This window comes from Rhinatrema bivittatum, chromosome 8 (genome assembly GCF_901001135.1).
Source record: "Rhinatrema bivittatum chromosome 8, aRhiBiv1.1, whole genome shotgun sequence".
In the NCBI taxonomy this organism is placed as follows: Eukaryota; Metazoa; Chordata; class Amphibia; order Gymnophiona; family Rhinatrematidae; genus Rhinatrema; species Rhinatrema bivittatum.
In genome coordinates this window covers 20971656-20985491 of record NC_042622.1, presented here as the reverse complement: position 1 = coordinate 20985491, position 13836 = coordinate 20971656, and positions in this window count along the sequence as shown.

Genomic DNA, 13836 nt, shown 5'->3' with positions numbered 1-13836 from the left:
TTCTGAAGAAGGAAGGTGGTGAGGATTGTAGCATGTTGGGAAGGTTGGAAGTTACGTTCTTGGTTTGATGTAACTGGTTAATAACTGCTGAATGAGATTTTGTCGAAAGTTGTATCTTGGCTGTGAAAGTCTAACTAAATAAACTTTCCACCCTTTACTACCTTGCAAATTATCTCCTTTGCCGGTTGTTGGCCCCTAATGAAAAGATTGTTTGGAAGATACTGAGGTGGAGGCACATTATCTGGAATATCGGTGGAAGTCTGGCACCAGCCAACTGGGTAATAGCGACCAGGGTTCTTGGAGCCCCGGGGGGGGGGCTGGTCTCCCTGTTCCAGTTTGAGAAAAAAAGTGTAACCCCCCCATTGCCCCTGGCCAGGGTCCCCTACGCCATCCGCTTGTCATGAGTTTTTGTATTTCGAATCCTAAGCGGAGAGGCTGGCACTCGCCCTCTCCCCATTGTTAAGTGACCACCCAGTTACACGGAGAACAAAGCAGCCAGTGATGTGATTGTGCCACATTTCTTCAAATATTCCATGTCTTTATGAATAAATAATCCCCCACTGGAGTCTCTTCAACATTTAGGACCATTAGCCTCGCTCAGAGAAAGAGGTGCAGGCTTAGAATAGCAGATTCTAGTCCTGCAACAAAGAACTAGGTCAGACTAATAGGAAAACGATTCTGTTGTGAAGCAGGGTCGACATTTTTGGCCAATGTTTAATTTAGGATGGAGGACTGCAGCGAAAGATGCAATTCCCAGCCAGAGAGACAGCCTCTGAAGCTGATCTGGTGCATGTTTTGACTGGAAAAAGCTGATGACTGACAGAACCGGTGCCGCCAAGGGAATTTTTTTTTTTTTTTAAACACTAAATTTATTAGGGATCTTATCACAAACATCAGGAGGCCGTTTGGAGGATTTTTCTGATCCCTTAAAGCTAGGCTGAAAGAGATTGTGAGCAGCACGCAGGTACAGCTGTCAAATGTAACACAGGACCAACTAGCATTGATCAGAGACGGTGTCAAAGTTAAATAAGTTATTCGCCAAGGAAGGATTAATGCTAACTGGACAAAAGAAATCCTGAAAAGACAGCTCCACCTGATATGTTTCCTTATTTACAATGTGCCGTCTTTAATTTCCATGTTTTTTTTAATGAGCTAAAGCATGCTTCAGAAATGTGTAAATTCTATTTAGCTGGTAGGATGTGTCAAGTGTTAATTATATTTTCATAGTAGAATACAAAACCCTAGTTTGCAAGAACCTGAGTGTTCTTATCACTTTAAAATTGACAGCTTTTGTCTTTCAATTTTCACGTTTTAAACTCTTTAAAAAAATGTATTTCATAAAAGTAGCTGAGTGTTTACGCCGTTTTCAGTAATCGTTTGCTGCATTCCTTCCCAATACCTTGGCCTCCATTCTGCCGAATGCAGGGGAGGGCATAGAGATCACAGACAGGAATAAACCTCCACTGACAGCCAAATCTGCCTTCTGCCAGCCCACATATCATTTCTACATGCCGAGGGAAAATGCCGCCTGTTTGACTATGTCCAGGCCACACGGCCACCGCCCGGCTCAAGAATGTTTCAGAATTTGAGCCCTAATGAAGAGAGCCACCACCATTGGCAAGATGAAAGGAACAACTCCGTTATGATAGGTTGCCTCAACAAATAAATCTTTATGGCTTGGAGATATTCGCTGCCGAATTAGTACATAAGAACATGCCATACTGGGTCAGACCAAGGGTCCATCAAGCCCAGCATCCTGTTTCCAACAGTGGCCAATCCAGGCCATAAGAACCTGGCAAGCACCCAAAAACTAAGTCTATTCCATGTTACCATTGCTAATGGCAGTGGCTATTCTCTAAGTGAACTTAATAGCAGGTAATGGACTTCTCCTCCAAGAACTTATCCAATCCTTTTTTAAACACAGCTACACTAACTGCACTAACCACATCCTCTGGCAACAAATTCCAGAGTATAATTGTGCGTTGAGTAAAAGAAGAACTTTCTCCGATTAGTTTTAAATGTGCCCCATGCTAACTTCATGGAGTGTCCCCTAGTCCTTCTACTATCCGAAAGACTAAATAACCGATTCACATCTACCCGTTCTAGACCTCTCATGATTTTAAACACCTCTATCATATCCCCCCTCAGCCGTCTCTTCTCCAAGCTGAAAAGTCCTAACCTCTTTAGTCTTTCCTCATAGGGGAGTTGTTCCATTCCCCTTATCATTTTGGTTGCCCTTCTCTGTACCTTCTCCATCGCAATTATATCTTTTTTGAGATGCGGCGACCAGAATTGTACACAGTATTCAAGGTGTGGTCTCACCATGGAGCAATACAGAGGCTTTATGACATTTTCCGTTTTATTCACCATTCCCTTTCTAATAATTCCCAACATTCTGTTTGCTTTTTTGACTGCTGCAGCACACTGCGCCGACGATTTCAATATGTTATCCACTATGACACCTAGATCTCTTTCTTGGGTTGTAGCACCAAGTGCAGCACCAAGTGCACCAAGTTGTAGCACCAAGTGCAGCTCAGCTTCTGCCTCTGAACGTGTATCGCTGAATGTTCACCCCTATTCATAGAAAGGGCCTGATTTTCAAAAGCACTGACATGCTTAAAACTGGGGTTTACACGTGTAAATGCACTTTTGAAAATTGCTACAGTATATGCCATTTGAATTGTCCATGGGTTTTACCCATGTAAGTGCAAGTTATGTGAGCTTTTGAAAATTGCAATGGTAGAATCTTACATTTACGCATATAACTCATTTGAAAATTACCCCCTTTAAGTGCACTGTACATGCATAAATGGCTTTTGAAAATTGCCACAACATGCAGAACTCCTTTGAAAATTCCGCTGACTGGTTGTAAAGTCGCAATTTGATTTTGAAAATGATGATGATGATGATGATGATGAAACTCATCCAGTTCACCAAAAAGCAACAGCTGCTGACCTCATTGTTTGGGTGCTAATGAGGGAAACCAAAGCCATGATGGGGCATCATTAACAGCTTTCTTCCATTCTGGTTGTGCAGTGAATTATCCAAGATGGCCGACCTCCCAGGGCATTCTCCAGCTGGAGCATCCGTCCATTCTTTTGTTTTTCCAGAAGGGGGGACCCTGATTGTCCCCTGAGAGCTCAGGCTCATAGGTTTCTACTCCTTACACACTACTCTGGCTCTTCCCCTGGTTTGTTTGTTTTTTCTGTCTTTAAGTCTTTGTGCCAACTTGATTCCATTTTTTTGCTTGTGGGATAATGTTTAATGCTAATGTCTTTTTTTTTTTTTTTTTTTTTAAGAACAGGGCTAACAATAAAACATTTTATAAAATAATGCATTGATTTTATTAAAAAAAAAAAAAAAAGGCCGGCTACTACCAAATGTGGCTTAAGCCAACTGGCTACCAAGATTCAGGTCCTATCCCCTCCACTCCTGCTCTGGTTGGCTGTCTGCTTAACGTGCCTCCCCCGATCCCTCCTAACACGAAGGAGACATACATGAAACTGCATGGTAGATGAACACCTGGGAGGTAGTGGATTTGTCTTACTGTGCAAAGATTTCCCTCCACCCTGCCAGGAATGTGGTTTTATTTTGAATCACAAAAGCCAAGTTCTACGGAGATCGTTCATTAAAAGTAACGAGCAACAGAAAACTGCAGCCTTTGGGTTGCTTAACTGGAGGTCCTCTCCTAGCCTCTTGGAGGTATGCTCTCCTAATGCCTAAAATCACTGACTTCTCTGTTTTTTAAGCTTGTCTGAACATCTTCCAGCCCCGAGAGAATGGAACATTGTTCTTTCTGAAGCCTTGAGTAGGACATAACTTTATTCTCAGTTAACTACTAGACCTAATTAAACAGCACTGTCTCATCAGAGTAGATGATATCCATATAGTCTGAATACAAATTAAAACCCAGACTCTTGTTAACATTCAAGTCAGTTACTCAGAATAAACCTTTTTTTTTATAAAAAAAAAAAAGAAAAAACCATAGAAGGTTAAAGTGATTTCAAAGTTAGCCACAGTCACTCTTTAAATACGCCGCTTACAGCAGTGCCCCCTTCATTATTTGATCTAGAAGCTGGTGGTAACGTTCACATCAGCCTAATTAGGTGAAACACAAATGAATTCAGCAAAAATACAGTCAGCGCTGCTCAAAATGTAACAACTGCTGGCACTTTTACTGTCATTTTTATGACAAAATAAATTCCGGTGGAATCTGGAAATGATTGATAAGGCTATAAGTGCCTTTGCAGCTACTTAGTATTTCTGTAGCTCTAGTAGACGTAATCGGCGCTGTACAAATACACGTTAGAGCCAGTCCCTTCTGCATAGAACTTACATTCTAGTCAAGCAAACACTGACTTTGGGGAAACTTCATTTATTAAGAAAATGGTTAAAAACCTGCAAGGCTCTGATCAGGAGAATCAGGGGTTAAGATTTAAAAGCAGCCTTGAAAAGTTAAATTTGAGTAAGACCAGAGAGGGCGCATGACGCGATGACTCAGGAAGGCTCTTCCACGAGTTGGATGAAGCAAGATGGAAAGCTCACCCTTGGGTGCAGGGCTAGAGAAACGAGGGGAGATAGTGAGGAGCTGCAGAATGAGCGCGTTTGTAGATGAGCAGAATGGCACGGTGGTTTCCTTCTGTTCCATGCCTGATAAATCAGGAGCAATGCCTGCCATTGGCTCATATAGCACACTACCCCCTCGCCAACGACCAGGCTGAGGGAAAATAATATTAAAAAACGCTTTCAACAGAAGTAAAATGCTTTACTCTTTTTTGGCCAGATACTCGAGGTTGCTCATGAAAGACATCCAAATGGACCTTGTGGCACCAGTTCTGCTTTGTAATGACAGCTGTGAACCAAAATACTGCATTTCGTGGCTGCGCCAATGTTCCCCCATCCACTGCGCCGCTGAATGTGTTTGTTTGATGTTGGCAAGAGGCTAACCCCACCCGCAATGCAAACTTCCCCTACTCTGCTGATACCACGCTGAGATGTGGTGCCAGGAAAGCTCACTCTCCGATTTGGTCCATGCAGACTAATCTAGGTTTCCAAATTTCACACTAGTATGGTTTTTAGTTTTTAGTGCTTAATTTTAGTTTGCTTTATTTTGTTGGGTTTTGTTTTACAGGATGTTAGTTAAACTTTTTGTTGCTTGCTGTTATATATTGCCTGTCTAGTTATTCACAGCAGTGCTAGTGGTATCCTGGCTCACAAACTGCAAAATATGAGAACCCATGCTGTACCACTTACTGGGAGAGGGGCCTTGGGAAGGCAGGAAAGCAGCCATTCCTGTTATGTCTTGTAAAAGTGTGAACTCCTGGGCCGAGGTGAGAGGTGTCTCCACCCACAGGGAGGAGCCCTCTGAGCCTCACCATCGGTAGGCGCGGTCTCAGCGAAGTCAGATGCAGCTATGGAATAGTCTTTAATGAAAGAAGAGAAAGGCACAACTCGCGGAGCGGGAGATGCAGTAACGTAAAGTTCTGAGTAGAGGGGTATACCCAAGGGTGATACCTCAGATGTGAAGACCGAGTAGTGGCCCACGGAGCAGGATATGCCAGGAAGTCTTGCAGCAGTGTAGAAATACCTTGGACGTGCAGATCCAATAGTGGCCCGTGGAATGGGGTACGCCAGATATGTGTCTCTGTGGTGGTAAAGAGAAGGTAGTCCGAGGTGCAGGAACCCCGACGAGGTTCCTGTAGCGGTGGTGCGGTAATGACCTGCAGGCAGGATATACCGGAGTGGTTCCTTCTGGCAGAAGTGGTAGTGGCCTGAGGCATGGAATACACCGTGAGGATCCCACAGCGAGGCTTGGTAGATGACGTCCATAGAATTAGGTACTCACAGGAGGTAGTTCCAGGAGAGGTCCCGGGGAGCGGGACAGATAGCAGTCCAAGGTGGAAAAGTCATCCGAGGAGTGGATGACCAGAGACAAAGTAGAGCCTCCGAGGAGCGGGTACCCAGAGTGTCTCACGCCAAACGTAGAATTTGGAACCGGAAGTCCAAGGATGGAGCGGAATTCAGCAAGAGGGAGCTCCTTGCTAACTTGTCAAAGTGAAGGGCCAGCCAGCTTAAGTACAAGAGATGGGTGATGTCATCCGGAGGGGACGCCCCCGAGGTTCCCGCCATGACGTGTATAAAGGTGGCCCATGTGCGAGCGCCGACGTAATTCCTGGAACAAGATGGCGGTCAGCAGCTCCCACACCGTCCCAGGAAAGCCAGGCTGGTCGGCGGTGGCTGGCGGAGGCCGCCATTCTTCCAGCAGATGACAATGCAGCAAAGAAAGAGGTGAGCATTAGTGGTCGCTGCCGTCTGTGACCGACGGGCGTAACAGTTCCTTCAGATAAACAAACTTGCTGGGATGAGTCCGGGATATTGGAGGTTATGAGTCATTTCCCACCAACATCTCCTAATTTCTAAATGCAAATTAAAACTCAAATGATTCTCTCTTTCAAATTTAGTTTAATTTTTGGTTGGGGAAAACTAATTCAGCGCACTTTCAATTAGTTGAAATTAGAATCCCCTGCGGACCATGACGACGTTTACAGTGTCGTCATCGTGACCACACAGGCTCCTTCTGCAGACAAGACCTATGAGATGGGCCATCCAAGCGGCGTACCTGGAACAGTCCCTAGGTGTCACCTAGGTCCTTGTCAGCCACATCCTAGATCTGTACCGTGTCCTAATGCACAGTAGCATTCCCTCTGGCAACCAGCCCTGGACGTTTCGTGAACGTTACGCCCTTGAGCGAGCTTAGGAAAGTCCGTTCTTTTTCCCATAGGCGGGAAAGATGCATCCTCCTCTTCCTCTGGGCAGATTTTTGCCGTCTGAGCTGCAAGGCAAGTATCTTTTAAAAACGGGTGCAGAAATCCTCCCCCCCCCATAGTAATATAGTTAAACGATGACAGAAAATTACCCAAGTGGTCCATCCAGTCTGCACAGCCAGTTTTCCTCCTGAGTCCCACATGGGTAGTAGGGATGTGAATCGTGTCCTCGATCGTCTTAACGATCGATTTTGGCTGGGAGGGGGAGGGAATCGTATTGTTGCCGTTTGGGGGGGTAAAATATCGTGAAAAATCGTGAAAAATCAAAAAAACGTAAAATCGCCCGACCCTTTAAATTAAATCCCCCACCCTCCCGAACCCCCCCCAAATGACTTAAATAACCTGCGGGTCCAGCGGCGGTCCGGAACGGCAGCGGTCCGGAACGGGCTCCTGCTACTGAATCTTGTTGTCTTCAGCCGGCGCCATTTTCCAAAATGGCGCCGAAAAATGGCGGCGGCCATAGACGAACACGATTGGATGGCAGGAGGTCCTTCCGGACCCCCGCTGGACTTTTGGCAAGTCTTGTGGGGGTCAGGAGGCCCCCCCCAAGCTGGCCAAAAGTTCCTGGAGGTCCAGCGGGGGTCAGGGAGCGATTTCCCGCCGCGAATCGTTTTCGTACGGAAAATGGCGCCGGCAGGAGATCGACTGCAGGAGGTCGTTCAGCGAGGCGCCGGAACCCTCGCTGAACGACCTCCTGCAGTCGATCTCCTGCCGGCGCCATTTTCCGTACGAAAACGATTCGCGGCGGGAAATCGCTCCCTGACCCCCGCTGGACCTCCAGGAACTTTTGGCCAGCTTGGGGGGGGCCTCCTGACCCCCACAAGACTTGCCAAAAGTCCAGCGGGGGTCCGGAAGGACCTCCTGCCGTCCAATCGTGTTCGTCTATGGCCGCCGCCATTTTTCGGCGCCATTTTGGAAAATGGCGCCGGCTGAAGACAACAAGATTCAGTAGCAGGAGCCCGTTCCGGACCGCTGCCGCTCCGGACCGCCGCTGGACCCGCAGGTTATTTAAGTCATTGGGGGGGGGGTTCGGGAGGGTGGGGGATTTAATTTAAAGGGTCGGGGGTGGGTTTTGGGGGGTTTTAGTGTGCCGGCTCACGATTCTAACGATTTATAACGATAAATCGTTAGAATCTCTATTGTATTGTGTTCCATAACGGTTTAAGACGATATTAAAATTATCGGACGATAATTTTAATCGTCCTAAAACGATTCACATCCCTAATGGGTAGTAACTGCCGCTCTGTGTAGGTTACCCCCATGCAAATGCACGGCGTCTTATATGTTCCCTATAAAATCTCCGGTTAGGCCGCCACGTGGAGATTCCACATGGTGCGTTCTGGAAAACATGGAAAAATCCTTGGAAAACGAAGGGGCCGGGTCTTGATAACTCGGGCGCAGCATTTTAGGTTGGCCCCAGGGAAAGCTACTGCAGCCAGCAGAGATCTCTGTTGCCTACCAGAGTTGCCGACGGTAATTTTGTAATGTCTCCTTCTTCCTTTCCAAATCAGCATCGCAGGCACCACAGCGCTTCGGGATGGGATTTGCCAGAAATCCAGGACTGGCCCAAAATCTCCCTTGTCGAGCTGAGTCCCTTGGCATCCCTGGCTCTCTCCAGGCCCCGTGACCTTGGGAACCCTGCTCTACAAAGCTGTTGTTGCAATCCTGGGCCGTGCCCCGGGATCCCCACTCATCATGCGGGAGCTCCCCTCCGGCCGTCCAGGCCCGAGACACGGCCTACTGCGGCATCCTCCCTGCGAGGGAGATGCAGACGACGATCCGCTGCTGGCCCCGCCCCCTAGGCGCGCGCGCGCAGGGGCTCTAGATTTAAAGGGGCCAGCGCGGGAAAACTGAAGACAGCCTCCTGATGATGTCAGACGCTGCCGGGTTATTTAAACCCGGCAGTCACAGCTAACCCTCGTCTTGCAACGAGGTTGACTCTTCAGAGTAGCTAGTTGTGCTTCCTGCTTCCCGGTCCCTGCTTGTTCCTGACATCTGATTCCTGGCTCCTGACCTTGCTTCGTTCTTCGACTCCGGCTTCAGCTTCCATCCCTGGTTTTGGCATCCGACATCTGATTCCTGGCTCCTGAACAAAGGGGAAAGCCGACAGTCACTCAGCAGTGCATGGTTCGGAGAAATGTATCCTTGAAGGATACTAATGAAACAGGAGAGTTAGGGCATCCCAACAGAGAGGTTCCATTAAAAGCAAATATAGTCCATATGCCTATATGTAAAAAATCACCAAAACTAATGATTTCCGAATTATCCCAAACAACTGAAAAGCAGGTTGTTAAAACAAACAAAAAACACACTTTGAAATGTCTATATGCCAATGCCAGAAGTCTAAGAAGTAAGATGGGAGAGTTAGAGTGTATAGCAGCAAATGATGAGATTGACATAATTGGCATCACAGAAACTTGGTGGAAGGAGGATAACCAATGGGACAGTGCTATATCAGGGTACAAATTATATCGCAATGATAGGGAGGATCAACTTGGTGGGGGTGTGGCACTTTATGTCCGGGAGGGTATAGAGTCCAACAGGCTAAAGATCATACAAGAGACTAAATGCTCAGTAGAATCTATATGGGTAGAAATCCCATGTGTGTTGGGTAAGAGTATAGTGATAGGAGTATACTACCGTCCACCTGGACAAAATGGTCAGACAGATGATGAAATGCTAAGAGAAATCAGGGAAGCAAACCAATTTGGCAGTGCAATAATAATGGGAGATTTCAATTACCCCAATATTGACTGGGTAAATGTAACATCAGGACTTGCTAGAGATATAAAGTTCCTGGATGTAATAAATGATTGTTTCATGGAGCAATTGGTTCAGGAACCAACAAGAGAGGGAGCTATTTTAGATTTAATTCTTAGTGGAACACAGGATTTGGTGAGAGAGGTAACGGTGGTGGGGCCACTTGGCAACAGTGATCATAACATGATCAAATTTAAACTAATAACTGGTAGGGGGACAATAAGTAAATCTGCAGCTCTAACACTAAACTTTCAAAAGGGAAACTTTGATAAAATGAGGAAAATAGTCAGAAAAAAACTGAAAGGTGCAGCTGCAAAGGTTAAAAGTGTTCAACAGGCTTGGACATTGTTTAAAAATACAATCCTAGAGGCGCAGTCCATATGTATTCCACGCATTAAGAAAGGTGGAAGGAAGGCAAAACGATTACCGTCATGGTTAAAAGGTGAGGTGAAAGAGGCTATTTTAGCCAAAAAATCATCCTTCAAAAATTGGAAGAAAGATCCATCTGAAGAAAATAGGATAAAACATAAGCATTGTCAAGTTAAGTGTAAAACATTGATAAAACAAGCGAAGAGAGAATTTGAAATGAAGTTGGCCATAGAGGCAAAAACTCATAATAAAAACTTTTTTAAATATATCCAAAGCAAGAAACCTGTGAGGGAGTCGGTTGGACCATTAGATGACCGAGGGGTTAAAGGGGCTCTTAGGGAAGATAAGGCCATTGCAGAAAGACTAAATGAATTCTTTGCTTCCGTGTTTACTAGTGAGGATGTTGGGGAGATACCAGTTCCGGAGTTGGTTTTCAGGGGTGATGAGTCAGACGAACTGAACGAAATCACTGTCAACCTGGAAGATATAGTAGGCCAGATTGACAAACTAAAGAGTAGCAAGTCACCTGGACCGGATGGTATGCATCCCAGGGTACTAAAGGAACTCAAAAATGAAATTTCTGACCTATTAGTTAAAATTTGTAACCTATCATTAAAATCATCCATTGTACCTGAAGACTGGAGGGTGGCCAATGTAACCCCAATATTTAAAAAAGGCTCCAGGGGTGATCCGGGTAACTATAGACCAGTGAGCCTAACTTCAGTGCCGGGAAAAATAGTGGAAACTATCCTCAAGATCAAAATTGTAGAGCATATAGAAAGACATGATTTAATGGGACACAGTCAACATGGATTTACCCAAGGGAAGTCTTGCCTAACAAACCTGCTTCATTTTTTTGAAGGGGTTAATAAACATGTGGATAAAGGTGAACCGGTAGATGTAGTGTATTTGGATTTTCAGAAGGCGTTTGACAAAGTCCCTCATGAGAGGCTTCTACGAAAACTAAAAAGTCATGGGATAGGAGGCGATGTCCTTTCGTGGATTACAAACTGGTTAAAAGACAGGAAACAGAGAGTAGGACTAAATGGTCAATTTTCTCAGTGGAAAAGGGTAAACAGTGGAGTGCCTCAGGGATCTGTACTTGGACCGGTGCTTTTCAATATATATATCAATGATCTGGAAAGGAATACAATGAGTGACGTTATCAAATTTGCAGATGATACAAAATTATTCAGAGTAGTTAAATCACAAGCAGACTGTGATACATTACAGGAGGACCTTGCAAGACTGGAAGATTGGGCATCCAAATGGCAGATGAAATTTAATGTGGACAAGTGCAAGGTGTTGCATATAGGGAAAAATAACCCTAGCTGTAGTTACACGATGTTAGGTTCCATATTAGGAACTACCACCCAAGAAAGAGATCTAGGCGTCATAGTAGATAATACATTGAAATCGTCAGCTCAGTGTGCTGCAGCAGTCAAAAAAAGCAAATAAAATGTTAGGAATTATTAGGAAGGGAATGGTTAATAAAACGGAAAATGTCATAATGCCTCTATATCGCTCCATGGTGAGACCACACCTTGAATACTGTGTACAATTCTGGTCGCCGTATCTCAAAAAAGATATAGTTGCAATGGAGAAGGTACAGAGAAGGGCAACCAAAATGATAAAGGGGATGGAACAGCTCCCCTATGAGGAAAGGCTGAAGAGGTTAGGGCTGTTCAGCTTGGAGAAGAGACGGCTGAGGGGGGATATCATAGAGGTCTTTAAGATCATGAGAGGTCTTGAACGAGTAGATGTGACTCGGTTATTTACACTTTCGAATAATAGAAGGACTAGGGGGCATTCCATGAAGTTAGCAAGTAGCACATTTAAGACTAATCGGAGAAAATTCTTTTTCACTCAACGCACAATAAATCTCTGGAATTTGTTGCCAGAGGATGTGGTTAGTGCAGTTAGTGTAGCTGGGTTCAAAAAAGGTTTGGATAAGTTCTTGGAAGAGAAGTCCATTAACTGCTATTAATCAAGTTTACTTAGGGAATAGTCACTGCTATTAATTGCATCAGTAGCATGGGATCTTCTAGGTGTTTGGGTAATTGCCAGGTTCTTGTGGCCTGGTTTGGCCTCTGTTGGAAACAGGATGCTGGGCTTGATGGACCCTTGGTTTGACCCAGCATGGCAATTTCTTATGTTCTTATGTTCTTATGACCTTGCTTCGTTCTGCAACTCCGGCTTCAGCTTCCGTCCCTGGTTTTGGCATTCGACATCTGACTTCTGGCTCCCGACCTTGGCTTGTTCTGGACTTCGGCTTCGTCTCTCTCCACTGCCGCAGGTACTTCTTCTTCACCCGCCCGGAGGTTTCTCCTAAGCCCCAGCGGCTCGGGTCCTCACGGGCTCCTCCCGGGGGGACCGCGGGCTTCCAAGGGTGAAGTCTCTCCTGACCTCCTGGGCGTCTCATCGTCAGATACCTCGGCAGGCTGCTCTTCTGAACCTTGGTCGCATAGGATCCACCTAAGACCAAGAGGCCCGGGTCCCTATGGGCTCCTCCTGTGGTGAAGCCCTCTTCGAAGTCTCTCCTCAGCGCCGCCTCCCGGCTGTGACGCCCACTGTGGGTTTCCACAGCACTACATCTGCCATCTCAGCCGGCCCAAGGGTCCACGATCCTAACAGTTGTACTAAAGCACGCCGTTGTTCGCAAAGGTGTTAATTTGCACTAAAATTGCAAACAACGCGCTATTCTGTTTGCGAAATCTTATGTGCGTTATTTAGCTATTGCAAAGTAATCAGCTGCATAAATTATGTAAATCAGCTCATTACCTTTCTTTGCATAGCAAAATAGCATATGTTAAAATATGTAAATGTCATCGCAGAACCATAATCACAGGAAAATTAGCTATATACCTCCTGAAGGTATAGTTAAGTTCTTTTTTTATTTTTAATGATAATAGCCACATTAACGCAAGAGATCTAATATGTTTTGTTTCTTTGAACTCATTTGCATGTGATTAACATAGGCCATTAATGCCTCATGTTATTGCAGCTTATTACATTGGTCTGTTAGTTAATTAGTCGCTTTGGATCCCTGGACTTTTAGCTGGGTACCACTCAAGTAAGCTATGAAATGTCAGTTATCCCAGGTGTTTTGTGACCTAGTGTCTGTAAATGCCTGGACAGCGCCAACAGAAGTGGGACTCTGTCAGGGGCAGCTCAAGCCTGCTGCCCCGGGTGTCCTGCAGTGGAGCTGCAGGGACTCTGACTCACCAAGAATCCTGTAGGAAATATCGAGCTAAGCAAAGCTAGGGAGCCCCGCCTCCACAGGCTCCCGATTGGACCAGCATTTGATGTGTAGGGAGCCCCGCCTCCACAGGCTCCCGATTGGACCAGCATTTGATGTGTAGGGAGCCCCGCCTCCACAGGCTCCCGATTGGACCAGCATTTGATGTGTAGGGAGCCCCGCCTCCACAGGCTCCCGATTGGACCAGCATTTGATTTGTAGGGAGCCCCGCCTCCACAGGCTCCCGATTGGACCAGCATTTGATTTGTAGGGAGCCCCGCCTCCACAGGCTCCCGATTGGACCAGCATTTGATTTGTAGGGAGCCCCGCCTCCACGGGCTCCCGATTGGACCAGCATTTGATGTGTAGGGAGCCCCGCCTCCACGGGCTCCCGATTGGACCAGCATTTGATGTGTAGGGAGCCCCGCCTCCACAGGCTCCCGATTGGACCAGCATTTGATTTGTAGGGAGCCCCGCCTCCACAGGCTCCCGATTGGGCCAGCATTTGATTTGTAGGGAGCCCCGCCTCCACAGGCTCCCGATTGGACCAGCATTTGATGTGTCCCAAACCGAAGGTAACCAGCCCTAGCCTGACGCACCTTTGCTGGTCCCCAGGTTCTCATAGAGTTCGCTCGGTGTTACCCC